Source organism: Coenobita brevimanus, chromosome 48 (genome assembly GCF_032717465.1).
Source record: "Coenobita brevimanus isolate Jiangsu-jjx chromosome 48, ASM3271746v2, whole genome shotgun sequence".
Taxonomy (NCBI): Eukaryota; Metazoa; Arthropoda; class Malacostraca; order Decapoda; family Coenobitidae; genus Coenobita; species Coenobita brevimanus.
In genome coordinates this window covers 318,944-345,000 of record NC_137001.1, presented here as the reverse complement: position 1 = coordinate 345,000, position 26,057 = coordinate 318,944, and positions in this window count along the sequence as shown.

The following is a 26,057-nucleotide window of genomic DNA, read 5'->3' as shown; positions in this document are numbered from 1 at the left end:
CTATCCATCTATCTATCTATCTTAGAATATCTCACTCATGGCTAGCATGATGGCCTTTGCGGGGGTGCTTTTTTGAAAGCCGTATTCGTGTTGGCAATGAAACACCATTCCACCTTTCCTTGGCGACTTCCTTTTGCAAGTTTTGTGTTTTTCTCCACTTAAATGCTATATATTGCTTTTTAACATTGATTTTGTGTGCATGAATGACAAACTCAAGGATTTAAAAAACGGCCGAAGAACAGATATGAGTACGAAATCTACCAAATCAGCAGCAATACAACCCGTGATGTGCCGGAGTGACACAATGAAAGAGCAATTATAACTTTTCGCTCCTCTCACTACAATGATTGTTTTATTTCATATTTACTCAAAATTATTTTATTCTGTGTAAGGGAAACTCCTCGTAGTAAAGGCGTAAGAGAGAATGCTTAATACACCCCTTCAGTATGATGACGTCTTTTCTGCCAACAGTCTGTTACTAGCCAGCTTTAAAATAGACGCTAATAATAAAGATACAAGGAAATCACACTTTCGAGCCATTCCCGACTGCAGTCCTGATCTGAACCCGCATCCATAGAAACCTCTGTCCACTGCACCAATGGAATGTGGTGGTGCGGTAGTGGTGAAGTGTGATGGATGAGTGAGATCGAGATGTTAGCAGGGGAAAAATTAGAGGGGAGGAGGTAGTGAGGGTGTGGTGAAGGGTGAGGGGGGGAGGTGGTGAGGGTGTGGTGAGGGGTGAGGAGGGAGGTGGTGAGGATGTGGTGAAAGGTGAGGGGGGAAGGCGGTGAGGGTGTGGTGAGGGGTGAGGGGGGAGGCGGTGAGGGTGTGGTGAAGGGTGAGGGAGGGAGGTGGTGAGGGTGTGGTAAGAGTGAGGGAGGGAGGTCGTGAGGGTGCGATGAACCGTGAGGAGGGAGATGATGAGGTGTGATGAAGGGCAGGTGATGGAATGAAATGGTGAGGACGTAAAGGGAAGGAGGTGGTGCGGTTGTAGTGAAGGGAGAGTGATTGAATGGAATGGTGAGGAGCTGAAGGGAGGGAGGTGGTGGGGAATGGTGAAGTGAGACTGATGGAATGGAATGGTAAGGAAACTGAAGGAATATTTCACAGTCATAGCCCTTCCTTCTGACACTTACCTAACCCCTCCAGTACAGTGACATATACCCTGTTCTTGCTACTTCCAGATCACCGTTAGAAGAGAGCACGAAAAACGACATCCACTGCTTGAAGGAGCAATCCCAGCTATACTTTTCCACACCGCTATTCATAAGCGTGGTTTTAGTAGCTGTTACTGAATTACAATGAGAGGTTCAACACACCAACCAAACGACGGTTCTGATATCGCTGTTAGGGATTGAAGTGGTCACGTATAGAAGGATATTAAAACCAATTCTAAACGAGAGACACGAAATACGAGGAAAACTGTGGAGGGAAGGAGAAGTTATGGGAGAATTAGCAAGGGGAGTAAGTGCGGGCGGGAAAAGATGAAAGGTAGTTGGAAAAAAGGATGTGGAAGGCTATCAGGGGTGCAATTAGGAAGAGAAGAGAGGGAGAGGGGAGAGAGATGGAAAAGGAGAGGGGAGGAGGTGATGAAAGATGATGACCTAGACTCTGAAAGCCTGAGGGAGGGAGGAAGAGAGGGAGGGAAAGCAACAGTGAAGGCGAGAGAAAGTGATGGACTGAGGGAAGGAGGGAGAATCTGAGGGAAGCCGAGAGTGAAGGAGTGAGAAAGAAGGGGCTGAGGGAGGATTTGAGGGAAGGCAAGAGTAAGGGAGAGCAAGAAAGGGAAGGGCGGAGGCAGGGAGGAGATGGGGGAAGTGGGGAGGGAGAGAGGGGATTAGGATGGGTTGAGAGACGTGGACAACAAAACAGGCAATGAAAAATTTACTGGGAAAAGAGGAAGCAGACATCTGTAAATGAACAGAGGTGAAAGGAGGAACTGTTAACCCGTTCACTCACATGGAGTGTTTCGTATTTTATTCTAGCTAATTTTAAAGGCATATATGCAATTACGAGAGAATGATAAAACTGGAGCTATATATGCTAAACTTAACCCTCTCATTACTAGATAACATTCCGAACAATCGTCTGAAGAATGCAAAAATACTCGCAGATTGAAGATTAAGTCTCCTAGCTGAATGGAGAAAGGAGGGCGGAGTATTAGAACAGGCGATGAAAATTATGGTACTTGGGTAAAGTAGAAGTGAACATTTATACAGAAATTAACAGGAGAACTGAGGACGAGAATGGAAGAATTAGGCAAAGAAATAATTAAAGTAAAAAAAGAAAAGGAAAACATTAGAGGGAGGGACAAGCTTGGTTAAGAGGGAATGGAAGAAGCAGGGAGTCTTGAGGCCCGGAAAAAAAAAAGTGGAATGAAATGCAAGGAGGTATGATGGAAGGAGGAGGGAGGGCAACAACAAGCACATGAGAGCGGAGAGAGGCGTGAGGACAGGGATACCGTAGTGAAGGAGACAAGAAGAGGGCAAGGGAAGGGAACATAATGCTCCAAAGACAAGGCGCGAGGACAACAGGAATTGGGAGATTTTTTGTAGAGGAGATGAGGGGAAGAATCGTTTGAAAAGGAGAAGAGGAAGGGAGAAGAGGGGCAATTGGCGAAGCAATGCATATTAAAGGAAGTGTTATTAGATTTACAAAGACAAGTTATACCCTAAAAGTTTTTACGACCTAACCCGAGGAGGTACTACGAATGAAGTTGCCGGGAACACGTTGCTACTCTACCAGTGAGTGAACAGTATAGAAAAGATTATGTCTCTCCCCACCCACCTCTCCCAAAAGCAGAACGGCCAAGGAAAAGGAAGTGCACCTAGCCTGGAGGAAAAACGCCAGGCTAAGAAATTCTAATAATGAAGGAAAAGAGAAAACAAATAAGAAAGAAACCAAAGAAAACATAAGAAGGGTACAGGGGAGTGAATAAGAAGAGAGGAAGGAGAAGAGGTGAAAAGGGGGTACGAAAGTGTGTTGGTGGGGGGGGAGGAAAGGTGAAAGAATAAGAGATGAGGATGTAAGTGAGGGAATCCTGGAAGACAAAGGCCGAGGGAAGATTCAAGAGGAGGTCAAGGAGACGGAAGAAGAAACAGGAGCAGGAGACAGGAGACAGGAGCGAGCGAGGAGAACGAAAGAATGGAGAGAGAAGTTTAGATGGAAGAGGTTAGGGAGCGAGCAAGAGAGGCAACTGAGAAGTAATTGTGTGTGTGTGTGTGTGTGTGTGTGTGTGTGTGTGTGTGTGTGTGTGTGTGTGTGTGTGTGTGTGTGTCTGTCTGTCTGTCTGTCTGTCTGTCTGTCTGGGCTATAAACAAGCTGTGCAGAGGAGCTCCGTTATTTTCAAGAGCCTACAGTGTCCAGGAACCTCGTACAAAACCCTGAGGTGGTCTTAAAGCTCCGTGAGTTGTGCAGGATTAAGTAGTCAAGTTTTTGGGTCTTGGGTATAGCTGGACTTAGTTGCTGTAGCCTCATAAAAGTGAAATACTCAGGCTATACCCTCCCTTCGACCCTGATCCTGGCTTCTGCTCATGCGCAGTAGGGCGCCGTGACGTCACTGAGACAGTTGTCTATAGTAGGACTCGCCTAAGTTTGCGGCTGTGGTGTGGCCCGCACCTGTGTACAATGGTGCCACGTTTCCCCAACTTGCGATGTGAAACGGAAGCTATTTATGTACAAGGCAACACAAATACGATAAATTCAGATGAATAAAACATACACTTGTGTATTTTGATGGATGAATCAACAGTAATCTTATTATGCATAAAATATTTATACAGTAACACAGAAACATGCCATACATATTGTACAGTGTTGCTAAAAGAAATTGTAGTCACTTTTAATGTTTTTTAGAGTAGTTTTAGGGTGGGTAATAATATTACAGTTATGGATATAAGAGAATGAGCCTGAAAAAAGAAGAAATATGCCAATATCCAAAGTAAAAGAAATAATTCATATAATTCTTGTGAGTGGCAACACTGACACACCCAGTCTGGCCTAAGATAAAGTACGTACCCCTCCGTAGACCCAACCATAGCTTGTACAGGTGTTGCTAGGGAAAAATGCTCACATTTACTGGCTTTTACCGTAATTTTAAGGCCGAGGAATAATCACATTTATAATCATAAGCTAATATGTAGGACAAAATAGTAGGCATATGCCAATACCGAAGTAAAAAAAAAAAACATTATTCACTCGCGAGCGACAACACTTCCACACTCAGTCGGTGGCCTTGATCTCAGGGGTGGTGTGGAAATGATGTCAAATTTACAATATATACAATATTATGTAAAAGAAAATATCCAAAATGTCTCTTGCAATAAAAGAGAGAGAGAGAGAGAGAGAGAGAGAGAGAGAGAGAGAGAGAGAGAGAGAGAGGCAGGCAGGAGAGGGGCAAGGTTGAATGCATTGTCGGCATGACGGGGGGTGGTGGTGGTGGAGGCATTGTCAGGCTGAGAGAGAGATGGAGGAAGGGGAAAGAGAATGAATGAATGAAAATCAATCATGGTACTGCAATAACGGGTCATCTGTTGCCGTATACAAAAAATGATAAATATCACTAAATATAACAAAACTAAATTAACAAATGAAAGCACAATTATGAATAACTTATAAAAGAATCAAAAGTACTCAGGGTGGCTCACATCTCCCGCCAGGAAAGAGAGAGAGAGAGAGAGAGAGATAACGGTATAGAAAACGTGGCAACACTGTACACAGGTGCGGGCCACACCACAGCCGCAGACTTAGGCGAGTCCTACTATAGTACTCACTGCATGTTCCATCCTCCCCTGCTCACCTCACCTCCCCACCTCGGCCCCAAGCACCAAACAGCTATTTTACCGCTGATATGGCGAGGAGTTTGGCCGAGCTGATGAAGATGCAGCGGAATCAGCTGGCAAGAATTAATAAAGAAGAGCTGATAGAGATGATATTAGCTGCTCAAGAGGGGGATGAAACACCCATACTGAGGACGCTTGATGAGAAGTTGAATGCAGTTATGGCAGAAGTGGCTGAGCTCAAGAAAGTGATAACATCACCTGAGAGTTTTGTCGCCAAGAAGTTCGCCGAACTGCATGACAGAATTGACAAGTAGGGAGAGATAATCTCGAAGCAACAACGTTTTTTAGAGATGCTGGATCAGAAGGAGCGGGAGATGAAAGTCGTGGTGATGGGACTGCCGGACGAGGGTGAGGCGCTGGACGGTGCGGTCACGGACACAGACAAGTTGGAGTGAGTGTGGGAGAAGGTGGGCATGGCTGGTGTGGAGTGTCAACACCGGAGGCTGGGTGCGGAGGCTGATGGAAGGAGGCGTAGCAGACCCCTGCTGCTTACAGTTCGGGACAAGGAGATGCGGTCGCGGATCCTCGCTAATGCCAAAAATCTCAAGACTGCCAGAGAGAAATACTCTAAGATTTACGTTAAGAAGGACGTCCAGCCGGGCGTGAGGAGGGAGTGGCAGCGACTATGCGAGGCAGAAGCAAGGGAAAAGGAATGGCCGAATAATGTAGGGTGCGATATCAGGCTGGACACGCAGCAGTGAAAGCTCTACCGCGATGGTGAAGTCATAGACACTTGGAACCCGCAGTTTTTGTAAAAGGACCACATGTGCTGAAAGTATTAAGATAGTGTCATGGAACGTTAATGGCGTATACACAAAGCTAGAAAAAGTCAACGTGGATCGTATGTTGCATGTTTATGATATAATTGCACTCATCGAAGTTAAAACCACCCTACCCGTCCACCTGCCTGGGTTCGTGTCCTACCGTGGGAAAACAGTGGGCACTATGGACCGGGGTGGTATTGTGGTGCTAGTCAAAAACCATTTAAGCAGTTTTGTTCATAACACTGATTTAAGTATAGGTGATCAAGTATGGTTGCAGCTTAGCATTTTTGAGCATGTCATCTTTGGTTTCTGCTATGTCCCCCCGTGTGACTCCCAGTACTACTCCCTTGATGCTTTTGCTTCAATCCAGGAAAAGATAATGTCTAATCACATGAGGAACGGCTATGTGATTATGGGCGACATGAATGCCAGGTTTGGGAAGGCTGTGAGAGACTTGGCAACGATGTATGAGTTGCCAGGTATGAATATTTCTTACCCCATCATTGAAGATGACGTGGGTCCAATGAACGATAATGCAGGATTTTTATCATCAATATGTCTGGACAATGAGCTACTTGTGCTGAATAACCTTAAAACTCAACATAGACATTATATCAGTAGTAAGACTTATCGGAAACGTGACACATGGGTGTCAGAGTTGGACACATGTATTGCGTCTCCCTGTTTAGTAGAACATATTCACGACTTTGTGGTCATTAAGTGGGTAGATCTTCCCTCCGACCACGCCCCCATCGGTATATCTATGAGCAATCCAGGGACGCATTTGGACAACGTTTTGGCTAGGGCCGAATTGCTGGGGGACCATGCAGTGCTGTATGGCAGTGCCGCGAGGTATGGTGTGGCAAGGAAACCTGTGAGGTTTACTAACATAGATAGGCAGAAGTTTGTTAATATTGCATGTACAGATATTCCTAACGTGGGTAATGATATCAATGCCTTTGCTAAGAACGTGTCAGACACTCTATATGAGTGCGTTGAGAGCAGCAGGAGTACGGTTGTGGAGGGTGTAGGTCAGGGTGATAAACACTTGAGTAGATGGGAGAGGCTGTTGGGTGATGCTGATGATGCTAGAGTGTGGAAAGCCATTAGCTGGAAAGGGGACTTCGAGATGTCCAGGTGTAATATGGCAAATCTCCCCAGCGATGAGGATTTTAAGTTTCATTTTGAGCGCGTGCTGAACCCCAAACCCGCCCCACCGTCCCTACACATCAGCACTGTTGTGACGATATCGGTGCTGGATGGCCCCATCCCGCCCGCAGAGGTTGAATGTCAGGTTAAGAGAATGAAAGTGGACAAAGCTTGCGGGCCAGATGGGATCACCCCTGGTGTCCTCACGATCTTGCCAGAGAGCACACACACACACACACACACACACACACACACACACACACACACACACACACACACACACACTCTCACTTGATGGGGCGTGGGTGCGGTCAGATATGTATAGGAATAACAGGTAAGGCAGGCTCGACTTCCGCTACTAAGGGGCCTTCTGCTGCACTACTTCAAAGAGGGTCTGGCTATGGAGAGGAGGAGCAGTGGAGTGAAAATGTGGCAGGGTGGATATGACACGGTGGAATGGAGTGGAAGTGAGGTGTGGTGAGGTGAAGTTGTGTTTAGATGGTGGTAGTGGTATGAGTGATGGGGTAGTTGAGGGAAAACGAGTTACGAGCACTAGGTTGAAACTCTGACAGGGAGGATGTGACACTGTGGAATGGAGTGGAAGTGAGGTGGAGGTGTTGAGGGGGTGGTAATGGCATAATAATAAAGGAGAAGTATCTGAGAGAAAGGAGGTAAGGCACTAGGCTGAAACTCTGGCAGGGTGGAATGACAGTGTGGAATGGAATGGAAGTGAGATGAGATGAGGTGGAGATGCTGAGGCGGTAGTAGTGGTGTGAAAGTGAAGTAGTGATAGCTGAGAGAATGTATGGCAAGAGCATAAGCTGAACATCTGGTAGGGTGGAAATGACAGAGTGGAACGTAGTAGAAGTGAGACGAAGTGAGGCGAGATGGAGGTAGAGAGACGGTGGTAGTGCAGTGAAGTGGGGTAAGAATGCGTTGAAGCTTGATGGTGATAAAATAATAAAAAAGGTGTAGATTGGATGCGTGACGTTGACGATGTGGAGTAGTTGACTGAGGCAGGGTGAATATGGCAAGGTGGAATGGAGCGGAAGTGAGGCAAGATGAGGTGGAAGTGAGGACCACGTTGGTAAATAGTGGTGGTGTGGAGATGAAGATGAGGGTGTGGATGGGGGAGGTGATGTGGAAATGAAGTACCGTAGGCTGTGGAGGCAGATATGTGGACTGAAAATGATTCGGAATGGAAATGGTGGTGTGGAAATGGTGTCAGTTTCATATTTATGTGTCTGAATCTTAGCATAAGTTTTACGGTCCGTTCCCTGAGGTCCAGCAGTCCTCTTACATACTGCACACCTTCACATACCACCACTTGGGCGCTAGCACCCACCATGCATATTAAATACATGCTAGGGCTGTCTCAAACAGGACTGATGTATTGGTATAAGCGGGGTTATTATTACAACATGTTGGTGGGTCTCCTGGTAGAGCAGTAAAGACTACTTAAACGAAATTCAAATCCTTATAACTGTTCACTGCTCCAGCCGGGATGCAAACCTGCGTCCACTGGAACTGCAGGCCACCTCTATTCCGATTCAGTCATCGAAGAGGTGGAGACGGAGCATACAGTGTTAAAATCGGAGGTAGTGATGTGAAGGTGAGACTGAATGTGGATGTGGTGCTGTGACTTTGTGGACTGGAACTGAGGCAGCGTGGAAATGTAGTGGATATGAAGTGAAGTGAGGCGGAGCTTGAGTGTGCGGTGTTCAGGCAAACTGCCTGAGGTTAGGCTACTGCAGTTCAGATCATTCGAGACCAAGGAGGCCAACCTACATTCCTGGCAGCGCTTACATGACGTAAAAATAAGAAAATCTCCGGGCTTCTTTCCTATGATTCCTTTTTCCTAACATAAAAAAAAAAAAAATAAGTTTGATACATACCGGTATATTTAACCTGTAAGCAAAATAAAGGCTAGAAGACGAGAACAGTCGTAATCCACTTGCATCCCACACCACACACGAGGCACCCAAGAGGATTACGAAGGAGGGTTTGTCGATTGTGTTATGCTTGTGTGAGAATCTATACTCGGCCGTAAGAACTTGAGGTGGGAGATTTTTGAAAGGAAAAATTGGTACGAGACAAATTGAAATGGATAAATAAATGAATAAACAGTTTCTTACACAGAAGAGTGACGAAACAAACATGGAAATAAAATGTGAATAAAAGAAAATGTTACCAAACAGAAATGTAAAAAAAAAAATCTTTCACAGGGATTTAGGAGTGACAAAACAAACGTGGAACTGAAATGTGAAAACCGAAAAAGGGAAAAACTGTTCTGAGACAGGTATATAATTATATATATATAATTAAGGAATGACGAAACAAACTTGAGATTGCAATATGAAAACTTAAAAACGAATAATTTTAATGAGAAAAGAATGTAAAAAAATACTATATCTTACACAGGGAATAAAGATTGAAGAAAAAAGAAGATGGTGTTGCCGGGGCCACTCCAGATGAACCTTGGAATTAGAGGAAAGGGTACAGGTAACCACAGGGGCTAAGAAGAGGTACAGCACTGCATCTTGTGTGGTGTGTGAGCTGCAATATATACTGTACAAGAGGCAATATCCTGTGGGAGAGCAGGGCACAATTACTCACCGAGCAGGGTGCTGTTCGTGATAATTTGGAAGATCCGGCCGGGATCCATCTTGGTGCCTTGTTCGAGAGGATGCTTCTGGGTTGTACTTCTCCAGTAAGTGTAGTGCTTCACTGCCTTGACCGATGTTTAAAGACTTGCAGAATAGACAGGAAAGTTTCAACACTGTGGATATTGTTTCAGAGCTATTTTCACCGTCCTAGTATTATGGTACTTTCAGCACCTCGGCAACAGTTTCAATGCAGCGGCAGAGTTTTAATACCGCAACTGTAGTATCAGTGTTTCGACTTAAGCTTTGGTTTCGATGCCTCAACAGTATTATCAGCGTTTTGAGTGTTGGTTTAAAATATCTATGACGGTTTCAGTGCTGGTTTCAATTATTTGTTTGTGGTTTCAAAGTCTCAACTATATTTTGGGGCTCGCTTGACAATTCAGCTGTCTTTTAAACGACTCCGCTGACTTTTCAACGCCTCTGGTGACTTTTCAACGTCTCAACTGTCTTTTCAACGCCTTAGATGTCTCTTGAACACCTGACCTGTCTTTTGAATGTCTCAGCAGTCGTTTCATTGCCTTAGCTGTCTTTTCAACGCCTTAGCTGTTTTTTCAACGCCTCAGCTGTATTTTGAATGACTCAACTTTCTTTTCAACGCCTTATATGGCTATTCAAGACATCAACTGTCTTTTCAACGCCTTAGATAGCTTTTCAACGTCTCAGTTGCCTTCTCAGTGCTTCAGAGGCAGTTCTCACGTTTCCATCGCCAACATTCTCCAATATACTCACATCACTATCATTATTGTCACGTTTTCAGTAACTAGTCAGTTACATGAAGAAGGAAAAATACAGTCTCATGACCTAGCCAAAAATAAATAATCTAAAACTACACACTGGCTTGTCTACACATCCCGCCTCGTCCCAGACAGACTATTTGCATGTATACGCGTAGAATCAAGGTAAAGAGAAGAGTATACTGAGAGGTAAGTACAGCACCCCCGAGCCGCGCAGATTCTGTGACGTCAAAGTTAATAAGAGAGAGAGAGAGAGAGAGAGAGAGAGAGAGAGAGAGAGAGAGAGAGAGAGAGAGGTGGGGGTGGTGGAAGAAAACGGGAGCTTGACAGAAAACCATCTGCATGTATGGTATGCTTTTGTATTATGAATGTTCACACAGGTCGCTACTCAACACACTCACACAGTAATGGAACTTAATTGTTAAACTCGGTAGTTGAAGAGTAGGCACTGCTCCTTTCTTGAATTTCCTTTGTCCAGGAGGCACTGGTAAACCAAGCAATTCATACTTAAGGTTGCGTTCAAAGGCAGTACTCTCAAAATGACGGCTGCATACAAAACCAGATGACCGATTTTTCTTTGTCACATAATTCAATCCATTTTTTTTCTAAGTTCTTCATCTTTCGGCAGTGTATGAAAATGTATTCACTTGTCACCTTTCACATGAATGGATTTGCATCCACGAACTATACAAATTGTTGGCATGTTCACAAAATTATCTGTATTGCCATAGCCACCCCTAAAAACAGAAAACGGAGTACCTATTCACAGGCAGGTGTGTGTGTGACTGGCGTGTGTTGAGCAGGATGAGCTGCAGTCTGTATTAACTATGACGTCATGCGCAGACCGAGACGCATTTTAGCTCCCCCTCACCCCCCCATGAAACTACCTTTCATTCTCTTTACCTTGCGTAGAATGAGACTGGCGTATAGTTTACAACGGCAACTCTCTCTCTCTCTCTCTCTCTCTCTCTCTCTGTGAGTGTGTGTGTGTGTGTGTGTGTGTGTGTGTTTTACGGTACTTTCACACTATTTTACTCAATTAGGTGCAGTCATTTAGTACTGAAGGGGCTCAAGAAGGCTATATTTACCTTCTCCATTTCGAAATTTATTCTTAGCTGAACAAACGAGAAATAACACGAGAATAAAGGCGTCGTCGCAGTAAAATTCATGACAGACCATTTCTATACCGTAAACTGCAGTGACATCTGCTGTTAATTTCTCCATTCTGCCTTCACTAATTTGCTGTTTATATGGCATTCACTTCTAATTGTACGTAACCCGCCTATAAAATTTTCTACCCTTTGAATCTATATATTTTTGTTACTCCTCTGACACAGTTATCACTCTCAGGCTTCTATACCCACTTTCTGTTAAGTAATCGTCTGGGGTTAAGTGGAATAAATTTGCTTCAGTTAACAATACAATACTCTGTTTACTCTAACTTGGCCTGAAATCGCCGCCTCTCCATCTTGGATACTGCGTTGTAGCATCAGATTAACGCCAGAATATGGTGCTAGTCACGAGGAAGTGCTGATAATGATGCACAGCCACAGTATTATTCGACTACAGAGCTAAGGGGAAATAAGCTGCAAAAGGACGAAAATCTGGGCCATGTTAAGGTGAATGAACCATAGTATCAAGTCAAGGCTTTGGTAACTAACTCGGGTGAATGAAATGGCCTGGCATTAGCTAGAATTACAAAAAAAAAAAAAAGATACGTGACATTTGATTGGGTTAATAATCAATACTCGTGAGTCTCTTTTCCACATCACTCTTCTCATCCTTTTCGTTTTCCCTGATTAACATCACTCTCTTCCTCCCCCCCTCCCCATTACATTTTCCATACCTGCCCAGCACCTTCTTCTTGAGTATCTTTTCCATGTCATTCTTTTCCCGATTCACGCTACTCTCTTGCTTTCCCCTCCTCACATTTTCCTTACACGCCCAGCACCTTCCTACTCTCTCTTCCCTCCTCTCTCACCGTCACATCACTCTCATTCACCCTGCCGAACTGCCCAATACCTTAGGCCATATTTCTGTCCTTCCTGGTTCATTTCTGTGCTCTCTATATTCTATCTGTTCTCGTCCTCCCTCCTTCCCCACTCACACCACCAGCATCCCTTTGTTCCTCTCTGTTTCAGTCTCTTTGTCTGTGTCTAGGTCTAGCTGTGTACAGTATAGTCGTCACTCCATTCTAATAACTCACTGTGACACTTCATTACATTATTTCTTCTTTAGGCAGTGCTGTTCTCGTCTTTGTGCCCATCAGTCTCCACATCCAAATTTATCTACTTATTCGGCCATTCCTCACTCTACACTTTACCATACTCGGGTTGTCCTTTCAGCTTTCAGTCTTCTAAATTCATTACGGTGTATATATTTTGTTATTTACCTCCGTCTCTTCACTCACACCTACCTGTCGTTCCAAGGCATTCACTCACCCACTCTTCTAATCCACAAGCCATCCTTCCCTTTGTACTGTATTACGTTTTCTGTCATTCCCATTCGTTTCTAGACTCTATTATGTCCCTGTGTTCTGTTTGTCTCCGTCCCCTCGCCTCCCCCTGCTCACACTGTCGCCCCAGTCAAACCCTTCACTCTCTCCTCGTTTCCACATTTCATTTGTCTCCGTCCCCTCCCCTCCCTCTGCTCACACTGTCGCCCCAGTCAAACCCTTCACTCTCTCTTCGTTTCCACGTTTCAACTACATATTGCCTTTCCCCTTGGACTTATTTTCACCACTGACCTACCTTCCTCCATGGAACTGTTTTCCCCATAGACCGATTTCCCCCCTTGAACCCACATTCTCCCATGGACCTTTCCTATGGATCTATATCACCCACGGCCCTACCTCTCCTATGGACCTATTTCTCCCATGGACTTTTATTCTCTTTGCATAGGCACAAAGCGTATACCATTTGTCTTCGTCGTCGTGTCTTCCCAGCCCAGCCCTTCACCTACCATTCAGTCACTCGTTTCATTTTTCCCCATACTCTCCCTTTCCACACTCGTAGTCCTGACCAGATTTCTTCTATCTTCTGTTTGGTCTCCTAGAATCTCCCATTTGTTCTCGTCTGACAGTCTAAGTCCATCAGTCACTCCTATTTTAACTTTGTCGTCTCCAGCATTCAGTCGTCAGTGTCAGTTTTGCCTGTCAATGCACCCCTATGTCCTCGTCGATCCACACTAATTCTTATATCCTCCCTTTCCTTCGTTCTCCTCACACATCTGTTTTCTATGGTACAGTACTTTGGCCACTCGGCATATCGCATTTGTCCTAGTCATCATGTCATCCTTGCCAAACCCTTCACTCACTCAACGCGTTCACTTTTCACCTCTTGTTTTTTTCAGTCATGTTGTGGTCTGGTTTAATTTTGTCATTCTGCCTGGTATGTTTTCGTCGTGTCGTGCCAGCCTAACTCCTCATTACTCCATATTTCCGTACGAGTATTTCATATCACCCAACTCACTTCGTCACTTCTCGTTTATGTTAGTTTCGTCTCCCAGTGTCTCCCATTTGTCCTTTCATCACCCCAGCCTGTCTCTCACCCAGCATTCGCCTCCGTATGTCATCTTTTTCTGCTGACTTCTTTCTCCCACTCAAGCTGTGGTCTGTGCCAGATTACGTCTCCCAGTGTTTCCAATTTGTCCTCGTCGTCCCAGCTTGTCCTTTCACCCAGTACTCGCTTGTGTGTGCCATATTTTCTCTCCGACTTCGTTCTCTCACTCCCTCTGGTCGTCTGTGCAAGCTCCGTCACCCTGCGTATGCCATATGTCCTTCGCGTTGTGGCGTGCCTGCCTAACCCTCCACTCACTCCTTGTTTTATCATCTCTTACCACTACCTTCATTCTCTGTCTTCTACACTAGTTTCTACATAGTACATAACCCATTTACCTTGCTCGTGCCTCCTACTCTATCCTTCCAAGTGCGTCTCGCTTCCATATATATATTTTTTTATGCATGGAAGAATGAACCAAAGGCCTACCGTACTCATGTTTTCGTCAGTGTTCGTCACCTTGGGTCTTCCCTTCTCCCCAACATCACCTTCACCCAATCCTTTCTCGCCTACGTCATCTCTTGCCTAGCGTCTTCCGTTTCTCGTTTCCGTATATCATCTTTTACCACTCACTTCGTTCTCTCTACCAATTATTTCGTCACAGTTTGTTTCGTCGCCTTTCGTTGTCCACTTTTCCTCGTCTCCCCAGCTTAACCCTTCCCCCATTTCTCGCTTCTATATGTCATTTCTTTCCACTCACTGTGTTCGTTGTGGCCTATATAAGTGTGTGCACCATGCGTAGCCTGTTTTCTTAGTCGTACCTACCAGCTTAAAGTTTTACCTTCTCATTTCCATATGTAAAGTTTTCCTAATCATTCATACCCTCACTGTCATCCATGCCAGCTTCGTCACCCCATGTATCCTATATATCCTCGTCTCCCCAGTCTACCCTTCAGGGCCTCCTCACTGTGGCAGTCAGCTCGCCTGCCGTTTTTCCTCTGACAGCCTCATGCCACTGTCAGCACCACATCCAGTAAAGAGAGAGGAGTCAGCCACGGTTTTCAGGGACTCAACAGGCGGGGTCGTTCTGGCTGCTGTCTGCACCTACACACTCGCCCACCACAGACACTGACCCACCTCCAGGCTAGTTTGTCAAGCCGGGACTTAAAGTGTATATTTCTTCTGTGGGTTTTTTGATATGTGATTCCCTACATGCGGGTTTTGTCAAAGTGATTCTTACAATTTAATAACATAGTGTAGTTTTGGTGGCCTAGATTTTCCAACATTTCCCAACTTACTCCTCGCTCGCAGCTGTAGTAAAGTAGTAGTAAAGTAGCAGCAACAATAGTAGTAGTAGTAGTAGTAGTAGTAATAGTAGTAGTAGTAGTAGTAATAGTAGTAGTAGTAGTAGTAATAGTAGTAGTAGTAGTAGCAGTTGTAGTAGTAATAGTAGTAGTAGTAGTAGCAGTCGTAATGGTGGTGATGGTGATGGTGGTGGTGGTTGTGTTAGTAGTAGTAGTAGTAGTAGTAGTAGTGGTAGTAGTAGTAGATAATAATAATAATAATAATAATAACAATAATAATAATAATAATCTATCTATCAATCTATCTATAGCCCGACGCCCTAATCCCACAAAGGGTGGCCGCAGACAAAACGCCTCCAAGTCGCTCTGTCACCCACCATTTGACTACCCTCCCCCCAACTCACCCTCCCCCCCTCCCTCATATACCTCTCAACTCCATCCCTCCACCTCATCCTCGGTCTACCCCTCCCTCACCCTCCCTCCACCTAACCTACATACACCCTCTTAGTCAGTCTTTCATATTCCATTCTCTCCACATGTCCAAACCACCGCAGTGTATTTCTCCTAATCTTCTCAACCACATCCACATCCACCCCACAACGTTCCTTCACTTCTTCATTCGTCAACCTGTCCCTCCACGTCACTCCACATGCTCCTCTCAAGTAACTCATTTCCACTGCTCTCACTCTTGACTTGTTCCCCTCTTGCAAGGTCCACGCCTCACTTCCATACGTCAGGGTAGGGATCACAATTCTATCATGCAGTGACTTCTTGAGTTCCATACTCACCTCCCTATTTCTCATCACTGCCTTCAGTGAACCAACAACCTTCCTTCCCTGCGGTACCCTTTCACGCACTTCATCCTCCAAAGTTCCATCCTTACTCATCACACTACCCAAGTACTTGAATGCACTCACATTCTTCATATCCTCACCATCAAACCTCACTGTACATTCTATTACTTCATTCCTCTCAAACACCATAACTTTACTGTTATTTACATTAACTTTCAGCTTCCTCCTCCTACACACTGTCCCAAATTCATTCACCAAACCTTGCAACTCCCATTCATCTTCACTCAACAATACTGTATCATCAGCAAACAGCAACACAAGAATCTTCCAAATCTCACCCTCATTCATTAGAGCCACCCCCACATCCACTGCCCTACCTTGCACATCCTTTACAAACCAATCCATGTATATATTAAACAGCCATGGAGACATCACACAAGCCTATTTCAGTCCTAAATTGAGATCAAAGAACTCACTCAGCTCACCATCCAACCGCACCGTAGCCCTAGGTCCTTCGTAAATACTCTTCACAGCATTCAACAATATCCCATCCACTCCATATATTCTTAATACCTTCCACATATCTTGCCTATCTATTCTGTCATAAGCTTTCTCCAAGTCCATGAAGGCAGCATACACTTTCTTTCCCTTCTCTAGATACTTCTCCACTAAACATCTTAGAACAAATATCTGATCTACACACCCTTTTCCCTCCCTAAATCCCCCTTGTTCTTCTCCAACTAGCTCCTCTGTCATATGCCTAACCCTATCAATGAGTATTCTACCATATATTTTACCAGTCACACTAAGAAGGCAAATACCCTTATGGTTACCACATACTTCTCTCTCCCCTTTTCCTTTGTATAAAGGAACAATTATATCTGATTTCCAGTCCTCTGGAACCCTTCCCTCTTCCCAAGCCAATCTACACAACTTCCATGTCCACTCCACAACAATCTCATCCCCATACCTCAGCATTACACCACACACTCCATCAATGCCTGGGGCCTTTCCCAACTTGATCTTCTTCATTGCTTCCACTACTTCCGCCCTACTGATCTCTTCCTCCCTCCTCTCATCTCTTCTTCTCCCAGCCATTCCCCAACCACTTATACTCGCACTGCTCTCACTCTCTACATTCAACAAATCCTCAAAGTGCTCCTTCCATCTCCTCAATTTCTCTCTCTTCTCCACCAACAATCTATTATTCCATCTTTCACTCCCCTACTATTTCCCCTTTCACACTGCCTTACTTTCTTTACCTCCTTCCAAAACAATTTCTTACTCTCCCTCCATTTCACACTCAGATTCCTCCCAAACTCTTCATCCACTTTCTTCTTACTCTCTTTCACCAGTCTCTTCACCTCCCTTCTCCTGCTCACATATACCTCTCTCTTTTCTCTCTCATCTTCTCCCCTACCTCTACTCGCTAACCATTCACTATATGCCTTCTTCTTTTGTTTCACAGCTCGTTTCACCCCATCATTCCACCATGCTGTCCCTTGCACACCCTAGCATCTCCTCCTCACTCCACAAACCACCTTACATTCTGCCCCTATCTCTTCCGTGAATATCTTACATACGTCTTCCACCCCTTCCATCTGCTCTAGCTCATACCTTACCAATCTTTCTTCCACTGTGCTCTTATACTCTGCCATTTTCTCATTATCTTGCAAATTCTCCACTCTTCTCACAGGAGCTGTTTCCTCCTGTCTTCCCCTTCGTCTCCTCAACCAAGCTTTACCTTGGCCTTATTATTATAATTATTATTATTATTATTATTAGAATAATAATAAGGTTAATATTAATAATAATAATAATAATAATAATAATAATAACAATAATGATAAAAATAAAATACCATCAATAATAATAATAAGCTATATTATGATCCGATTCAGTATGTTTGTTGGTTTGTTCGTCACCGTAACACAGCAACAACAGAGCAATGTAGTGCAATATTTGTTAGAGTAAGGTACCGTTAAAATGCTCTGACTTGAAGAATAAAACAATTTTCAGTCCAATCGGGCCATCAGTTCCCCAGTTATGACTCATTTCTTGCCTTTTGACATTGAGCGGCGGCCTCCGAAGGCTGACTTTTAAGCGAGTAATACTAATACTTATAATAACAGTAAGAAAGGAAGATAGAAAGAGGAATGAAAGAAAGAAAAAGGAAGAAAAGAAAGTAAGGAAATAAAAGGAAAGAAAAAAAAGACAGAAGGACGGAAGGAAGGAAGGAAGGAAGGAAGGAAGGAAGGACGGAAGGAAGGAAGGAAGGAAGGAAGGAAGGAAGGAAGGAAGGGAGGAAGGAGGAAGGAAGGGAGGAAGGAGGAAGGAGGAAGAAAGAATGAAAGAAAAAAAAAAGAAAGTAAGAGATAAAGAAAAGAAAAACTAAGTGAAGTAAGGAGGGAAGGAAGGAAGACAGGAAGAAAAGCAGTGATTAATTCCTTTCATTCTGAGTGCAATTTCTACGGATAAATTTCCAGCTGATATCCGAAATGAAATCAACACGACGATTTCGGATCAAGGCCTGTACTGGCAATATGAGTCGTTACACCTCTTCCTAAGCGATCTATCCTGCATAGTCCAACTTAACTTTCTCTTGTGGGTCAGCAATAGATTCTTAATATTGACGAAGCTGGCATCAGTGACAAAGAAGAGGATATAGAGGTGTAATACGCAAAACAAGTCGTAGCGGAAGAGGTGTTACGAACTCTCCAAAGCCATTTAGAATACGAACTAAGAGTCGTAATCTCGATGGTAATGGACGCTTCGCAGCTATTTTCTCTATGCGATTTATTCAATCATTCATTTTATCACCCTCTTTTAATGTCACGCTCGTGGGCTTGTTTACATCTGATCGAGTTAGGCCACTTCCACATCCCCACTACTAATTCAGTGCTGCATGGAATCCAGTGAGCAATGGTCATGAGGTAATAACGAGTCTCCTTGGTTACTAGTCAGGTTTCCCCCTGATCTAACTACTTTTGGCCATCAACTATGCTGAAAAGGGGCCAGGAACCTTTATCGGAAGAGAATAAACGCTCTTATAACATCAACCATATCTGTTTATGAAAGACGTGAGAGTCAATAGCAAGGTGAAAAACGCAAAGAAAATAGCAAGGAAATAATTGCTAACTAGCCGCTTATGTCATCTAATGCAGAATGAGGTTTCAAATGAGGTCACAATTCACGCTTCCATAATAATAATAAAAATAATACTAATAATACTAATACTAATACTAATAATAATAATAATCTATCTATTGCCAGACGCCTCAATCCCGTTCGAGGTGGCCACAAACAAATCGCCTCCACGTCGCCCTGTCCCCCGCCATTTCACTGCCCTGCTCCCAACTCACACCCCCCTCTCTCATACACCTCTCCACCCCATCTCTCCATCACATCCTCGGCCTCCCCCTCCCTCTCCCCCCCTCAACCTCACTCATATATACTCTCTTCATCAGTCTTTCACCCTCCATTCTCTCCACATGGCCAATCCACCTCAGTGTATTCCTCTTAATGCTTCCTATCACATCCACATCCACACCACAACGCTCCTTTATATCCTCATTTGTCAGCCTGTCTCTCCGTGTGACTCCACAGGTTCCTCTTAAATAACTCATTTCCACTGCTCTCACTCTTGCCTTGTGTCCTTCCAACAACGTCCAAGCTTCACTTCCATACGTTAGAGTTGGTATCACAATACTGTCATGTAGTAACTTTTTCACTTCCATGCTCACTTCCCTGTTTCTTATAACTGCTTTCAAGGAACCAGCAACCTTTCTTCCCTGCTGTACCCTTTCAAGCACTTCACCCTCCAAACCTCGATCCTTACTCATCACACTACCCAAGTACTTAAACGTACTCACATTTTCCAATTCCTCACCATCCAACTTCACTGTACATTCACTGACTTCACCTCTCTCAAAGACCATCACTTTACTCTTCCCTACATTCACCTTTAGATTCCGTTTCTTACACACTCTCCCAAACTCATCCACCAAGCCTTGCAGCTCTCCTTCGTCTTCACTCAACAACACAGTATCATCAGCAAACAACAGTACAGGGAGTTTCCAAACACTGCCCTCTCTCACTAGGGCCACTCCAACATCCACTATCCTACCTTGTATCTCTTTTATTACCCCATCCATGTACAGATTGAACAACCACGGAGACATGACACATGCCTGTTTCAACCCAACCTTCAAAGAGAAAAATTCACTCAGTTCACCATCGACACGCACTGCAGCCTTAGCACCATCATACATACTCTTCACAGCATTCAACAACTTCCCATCTACTCCATATATTCTTAACACTTTCCACAATCCTTGTCTATCCACCCTGTCATATGCTTTCTCCAAATCCATGAAAGCCACATACAACTTCTCTCCCTTCTCTAGAAACTTTTCCACTAAAGATCTAAGAATGAATATCTGATCTACACAACCTCTTCCCTTCCTAAAGCCTCCCTGTTCTTCTTCAACTAATTCCTCTGTTATTTCCCTAACTCTGTCAATAAGTATCCTACCATACACTTTTCCTATTAAACTAAGAAGTCAAATGCCCCTATGGTTACCACACACTTCTTCTTCCCCTTTTCCTTTGTACAAGGGAATAATTATACCTGACTTCCAATCCTCCGGAACTCTACCTTCCTCCCAGGCCAATCTGCACATCTTCCACCTCCATTCTACTACTATCTCTCCCCCATGCTTCAACATTTCACCACACACTCCATCAATTCATGGGGCTTTCCCCAATTTAACTATCTTCATTGCTTCCACAACTTCTATCCTACTGATTTCTTCCTGTCTTCTCACCTCCCTCCTTCTCCCAGCCATTCCCCAGCCACTTATACTCGCGTCACTTCCATCCTCTATGTTCAACAATTCCTTAAAGTGTTCTCTCCATCTGCTCACTTTTTCTCCCTTCTCCACTAGCAATCTACCATTTTTATCTTTCACTCCCCTGCTAACTTCACTTCCACCCTGTCTTACTCTCTTCATCTCTTCCCAGAACATTTTCTTACAGTCCCTCCACTTTACACTCAAATTCCTTCCAAATTCCTCATCCACTCTCTTCTTACTCTCTCTTACTAATCTTTTCACCTCTCTCTTTCTTTCCACATATAACTCTCTCTTCCGCCTCTCAACTTCTTCCACGCCCCTATTTCTCAACCATTCATTGTATGCTTTCTTCTTTTGTGCCACAGCCTGTCTCACCTCTTCAGTCCACCACGCTGTTCCTTGCACCCCCCTTTCGTCTTCTCTTCACCCCACACACCACATCACATGCTGCACATAATAATAATAATAATAATAATAATAATAATAATAATAATAATAATAATAATAATAATTTTATGCAAAGTTGCTGAAGGTGTTGAATGTTTTTGGCGTATCAGATAGAGCCAGGATTCCGGGGGCTTGAATGGTGAGTGAATGGAAGCGTGACCCATTGGAGTGGGCAAATTTGGGCTGTCTGGACGTTGCTACTCCTCACCCTGCCCTAGGGTGGGAAAGGAGGTCCAGATGATGATGATGATGATAAATGCCTTGAACTGTAGCAACACCTCAAAATTTGTCTTCCAAACAACAAAAACAACAACAAGAACAATAATAATAATGATAATGATAATAACAACAATAATAATAATAATAAAAATAATAATAATAATAAAATAATAATAATAAAATAATAATAATAATAATAATAATAATAATAATAATAATAATAATAATAATACCAATAACTTAGCGAATATCTAATCACTCTGAACATACCTTCCGAACAGGTAAAATAATTAATTAGGATGTCTGAGGGAAACCAGGATTACCTATAATACCTGGGAATTAATTTCGTGTGTAAGATTTTTTAATAATAAGGCCTTTTCGAAAATTTCCTTTAGACTCAGAGGGTCTGGAAAATGTTATATATATCTTCAGTTTAATTTTTAAAATTTTGTTTGTTTATTTTGGCCATGTGGAGAGGATGGAGAGCGAGAGACTGATGGGGAGAGTGTATGTGACTGAGGTGGAGGGAGGGAGAGGGAGGGGAAGGCCAAAGATGAGATGGAGGGATGGAGTGGAGAGGTATATGAGAGAGGGGGTGTGAGCTGGAAGTAGGGCAGTGAAATGGCGGGGGACAGGACGACATGGGGGCGATTTGTTTGTGGCCACCCTTACAGGATTAAGGCGTCTGTTAATAGATAGATAGATAGGCAGATTTTTGTACTGGTCACACACTGGGACGCATTCATGGTGTCCCTGTCAGCTATGTAACGCCTTTTTCATAGCGATTTATTGTCTAAATTATTTACTATTTTATTCCTTATATTATTTATTTCGTCAAGAGGTATCAAGAACACATCAATGGAGACAGCGTACGTGGAGCCAAAGTCACTCATTTCCCCAAATTAAAGTCACAGGAAGCAAACTAGACGCGTGAGTGAAGGAGTGTGCCTCGAAATTGAGATCACGAAACTATCACGAAATGAAGATCAGGAAATTAAAATCACGAAACTAAGATCACGAAACTAATATCACGAAATTAAGAACACGAAACTAAGATCACGAAATTTAGATCACGATACTATGATCAAATTAAGATCACGAAACTATGATCACGAAATTCAGATCACGATACTATGATCACGAAATTTAGATCACGAAACTATGATCACGAAATTAAGATCACGAAACTATGATCACGAAATTAAGATCACGAAACTATGATCAAGAAATTAAGATCACGAAACTATGATCAAGAAATTAAGATCACGAAACTATGATCAAGAAATTAAGATCACGAAACTATGATCAAGAAATTAAGATCACGAAACTAAGATCACGAAATTCAGATCACGAAACTGTCATCAAATTAAGATCACGAAACTATGATCAAGAAATTAAGATCACAAGTAAATATCACGAAACTAAGATCAAGAAATTACAATAAAATTAAAATCACAAAATCAAGATCATGAGATTAAGATCACAAAATCAAGATCATGAAATTAAGATAAAACTAAGATCATGAACAAAGACCACGTAACTTTGATCACGAAACTAAGATCACAAAACTAAGATAAAAAATTAATATCACGAAATTAAGATCACGAACTAAGAGCATGAACTTAAGATCAGGAAATTAAGATCACAAAAGTAAAACCACAAAATTAAGATCGCGAAACTAAGATTACAAAATTAAGATCACGAAACTAAGATTACAAAACTAAGGTAAAAAATTAATATCACGAAATTAAGATCACGAACTAAGATCACGAATTAGGCTCAGGATATTAAGATCACACAATTAAGATAGTAGAATGGATGTGGAAGATGTGCAGATTGGCCTGGGAGGAAGGTAGAGTCCCGGAGGATTGGAAGTCAGGTATAATTATTCCCTTGTACAAAGGAAAAGGGGAAAAAGAAGTGTGTGGTAATCATAGGGGCATTTGCCTTCTTAGTATAATAGGAATAGTGTATGGTAGGAGAAAGAACAGAGAAATTAATAACAGGGAGGCTTTAGGAAAGGAAGAGGTTGTGTAGATCAGCTATTCATTCTTAGATCTTTATAGTGTTCCTCCTCGTAACATAGGGTTTGGGTGGAGTCACCCCCTCCCTACACTATTGCCATGTTTCCTAACCCTACGATGTATAACGCCTGTGGTTTGTGTAGTAGGAATGATACATAAACATAACTCATACTAATATAACTGTAATGAAAGTGCTGACATGTATCAAGGAAGAATAAAACTATTCTGCATACTATATTATACGATAATAGAGAAACGTGGCATAAAAATTTGGCAGTGTTGCTCTAAAAATATTCTAATTATTATTTACTTCCCCAACACTTCTAACATTGCTAATTAATTTAGCAAGTATAATTGCAAGAAAATTTGAAGGGATAAAAGTGGGAAGAGGCGATCCTTTCATAATTAAAATAAATATATCAAACAGCTCTGGGGTGGCAGCACTCACGCGACACGTGTTTGTGTGTACGCTGTGGGAGGTCACCAACCCCCTACAGGATTTAGGCCTATTGGGGAAACCTCTATAAAAAAAACGCGCCGTGACTTTTACCTCAAGGGTGGTGCGGAAATAAAGTCAAAATTATAATCCATACATAAAAATGGAAGTAAAAAACCATGGATGACACATAACAAAATCTAGCGAGAGAGAGAGAGAGAGAGAGAGAGAGAGAGAGAGAGAAATAATAATAATAATAATAATAATAATAAAACTTTATTTCCACTAAACAGTGGGTATTCTTATACATTATACAGTAGTACAGCATACAGTATGAAAGTTCTATACACAATATAATACAAGTTGATACATATGGTGGAGAATAGTGACAGAGAGGTAAATGGTTTAAAAGGTGTGGGGACACTTAGGTTAAAAATAGATCAATTAAGGGATTTAGGAACGAAGGCAGTGGGAAGGATTAAGACAGATGGGATTGTAAGATTAGGGAGTTTGAGCAATAGGGTAGAATGTATGCTCTCAATAAAAGTATAGCAATTATCAACGGCTAATTATTATACAGGTGTTGATGGTGGGGGTGTATATTTATAGGAGGTGTTGGTGGTGGAGGTATAGCGGGTGTTGTTGATGGGGGTGTTGTTGGGGGTAGGGGTATAGGGGGTGTTGGTGGCAGGGGTATAGGGGGTATTAGAAAAACGGAGATCACAAGAGGGAAACAGTGTCAAGGTCATCGCTGATGGAGAGGTCAGCTCGGAAACGTGGCAACAGTGCAGGGAGGGGGTGACTCCACCAAAACCCTACGTTTCGATCTGTCAGACTATAGTGGAAAAGTTTCTAGAGAAGGGAAAGAAGTTGTATGCGGCTTTCATGGATTTGGAGAAAGCATATGACAGGGTGGATAGACAGGGATTGTGGAAAGTGTTAAGAATATATGGAGTAGATGGGAAGTTGTTGAATGCTGTGAAGAGTATGTACGATGGTGCGAAGGCTGCAGTGCTTGTGGATGGTGAACTAAGTGAATTTTTCTCTTTGAAAGTTGGTTTGAAACAGGGATGTGTCATGTCTCCATGGTTGTTCAATCTGTACATGGATGGGGTAATAAAAGAGGTACAAGGTAGGGTAGTGGATGTTGGAGTGGCCCTGGTGAGAGAGGATAGTGTTTGGAAACTCCCTGTACTGTTGTTTGCAGATGATACTGTGTTGTTGAGTGAGGACGAAGGGGAGCTGCAAGGCTTGGTGGATGAGTTTGAGAGAGTGTGTAAGAAACGGAACCTAAAGGTGAATGTAGGGAAGAGTAAAGTGATGGTCTTTGAGAGAGGTGAAGTTAGTGAATGTGCATCGAGGTTGGATGGTGAGGAATTGGAAAATGTGAGTACGTTTAAGTATTTGGGCAGTGTGATGAGTAAGGATGGAGGTTTGGAGGGTGAAGTGCTTGAAAGGGTACAGCAGGGAAGAAAGGTTGCTGGTTCTTTGAAAGCAGTGATAAGAAACAGGGAAGTGAGCATGGAAGTGAAAAAGTTACTACATGACAGTATTGTGATACCAACTCTAACGTACGGAAGTGAAGCTTGGACAATGTTGGAGGGACACAAGTCAAGAGTGAGAGCAGTGGAAATGAGTTATTTAAGAGGAGCCTGTGGAGTCACGTGGAGAGATAGGCTGACGAATGAGGATATAAAGGAGCGTTGTGGTGTGGATGTGGATGTGATAGGAAGCGTTATGAGGAACACACTGAGGTGGTTTGGCCATGTGGAGAGGATGGAGGGTGAAAGACTGACGAAGAGAGTGTATGTGAGTGAGGTGGAGGGGGAAGAGGGAGGGAGGCCGAGGATGAGATGGAGGGATGGGGTGGAGAGGTATATGAGAGAGGGGGGTGTGAGTTGGGAGCAGGGCAGTGAAATGGCGGGGGACAGGGCGACTTGGAGGCGATTTGTTTGTGGCCACCCCAAACGGGATTGAGGCGTCTGGCAATAGATAGATAGATAGACAATTAAGATCGCAAAATTAAGATCAGGAAACTAAGATCACAAAATTTCGTCCACGAAATTAAGATAAATAAACTGATCACAAAAATAAGGTCACGAAACTAGGATCACGAAATTAAGATCACGATATTCACATCACAAAATTGAGGTCACGAAACTAGGATCACGAAATTAAGATCACGATATTCACATCACAAAATTAAGGTCACGAAACTAGGATCACGAAATTAAGATCACGATATTCATGTCACAAAATTTAGATCACGGAATCAGGATCACGAAATTAAGGACACGAAATACTTTATGGAGTATGAGGAGGAATTTTT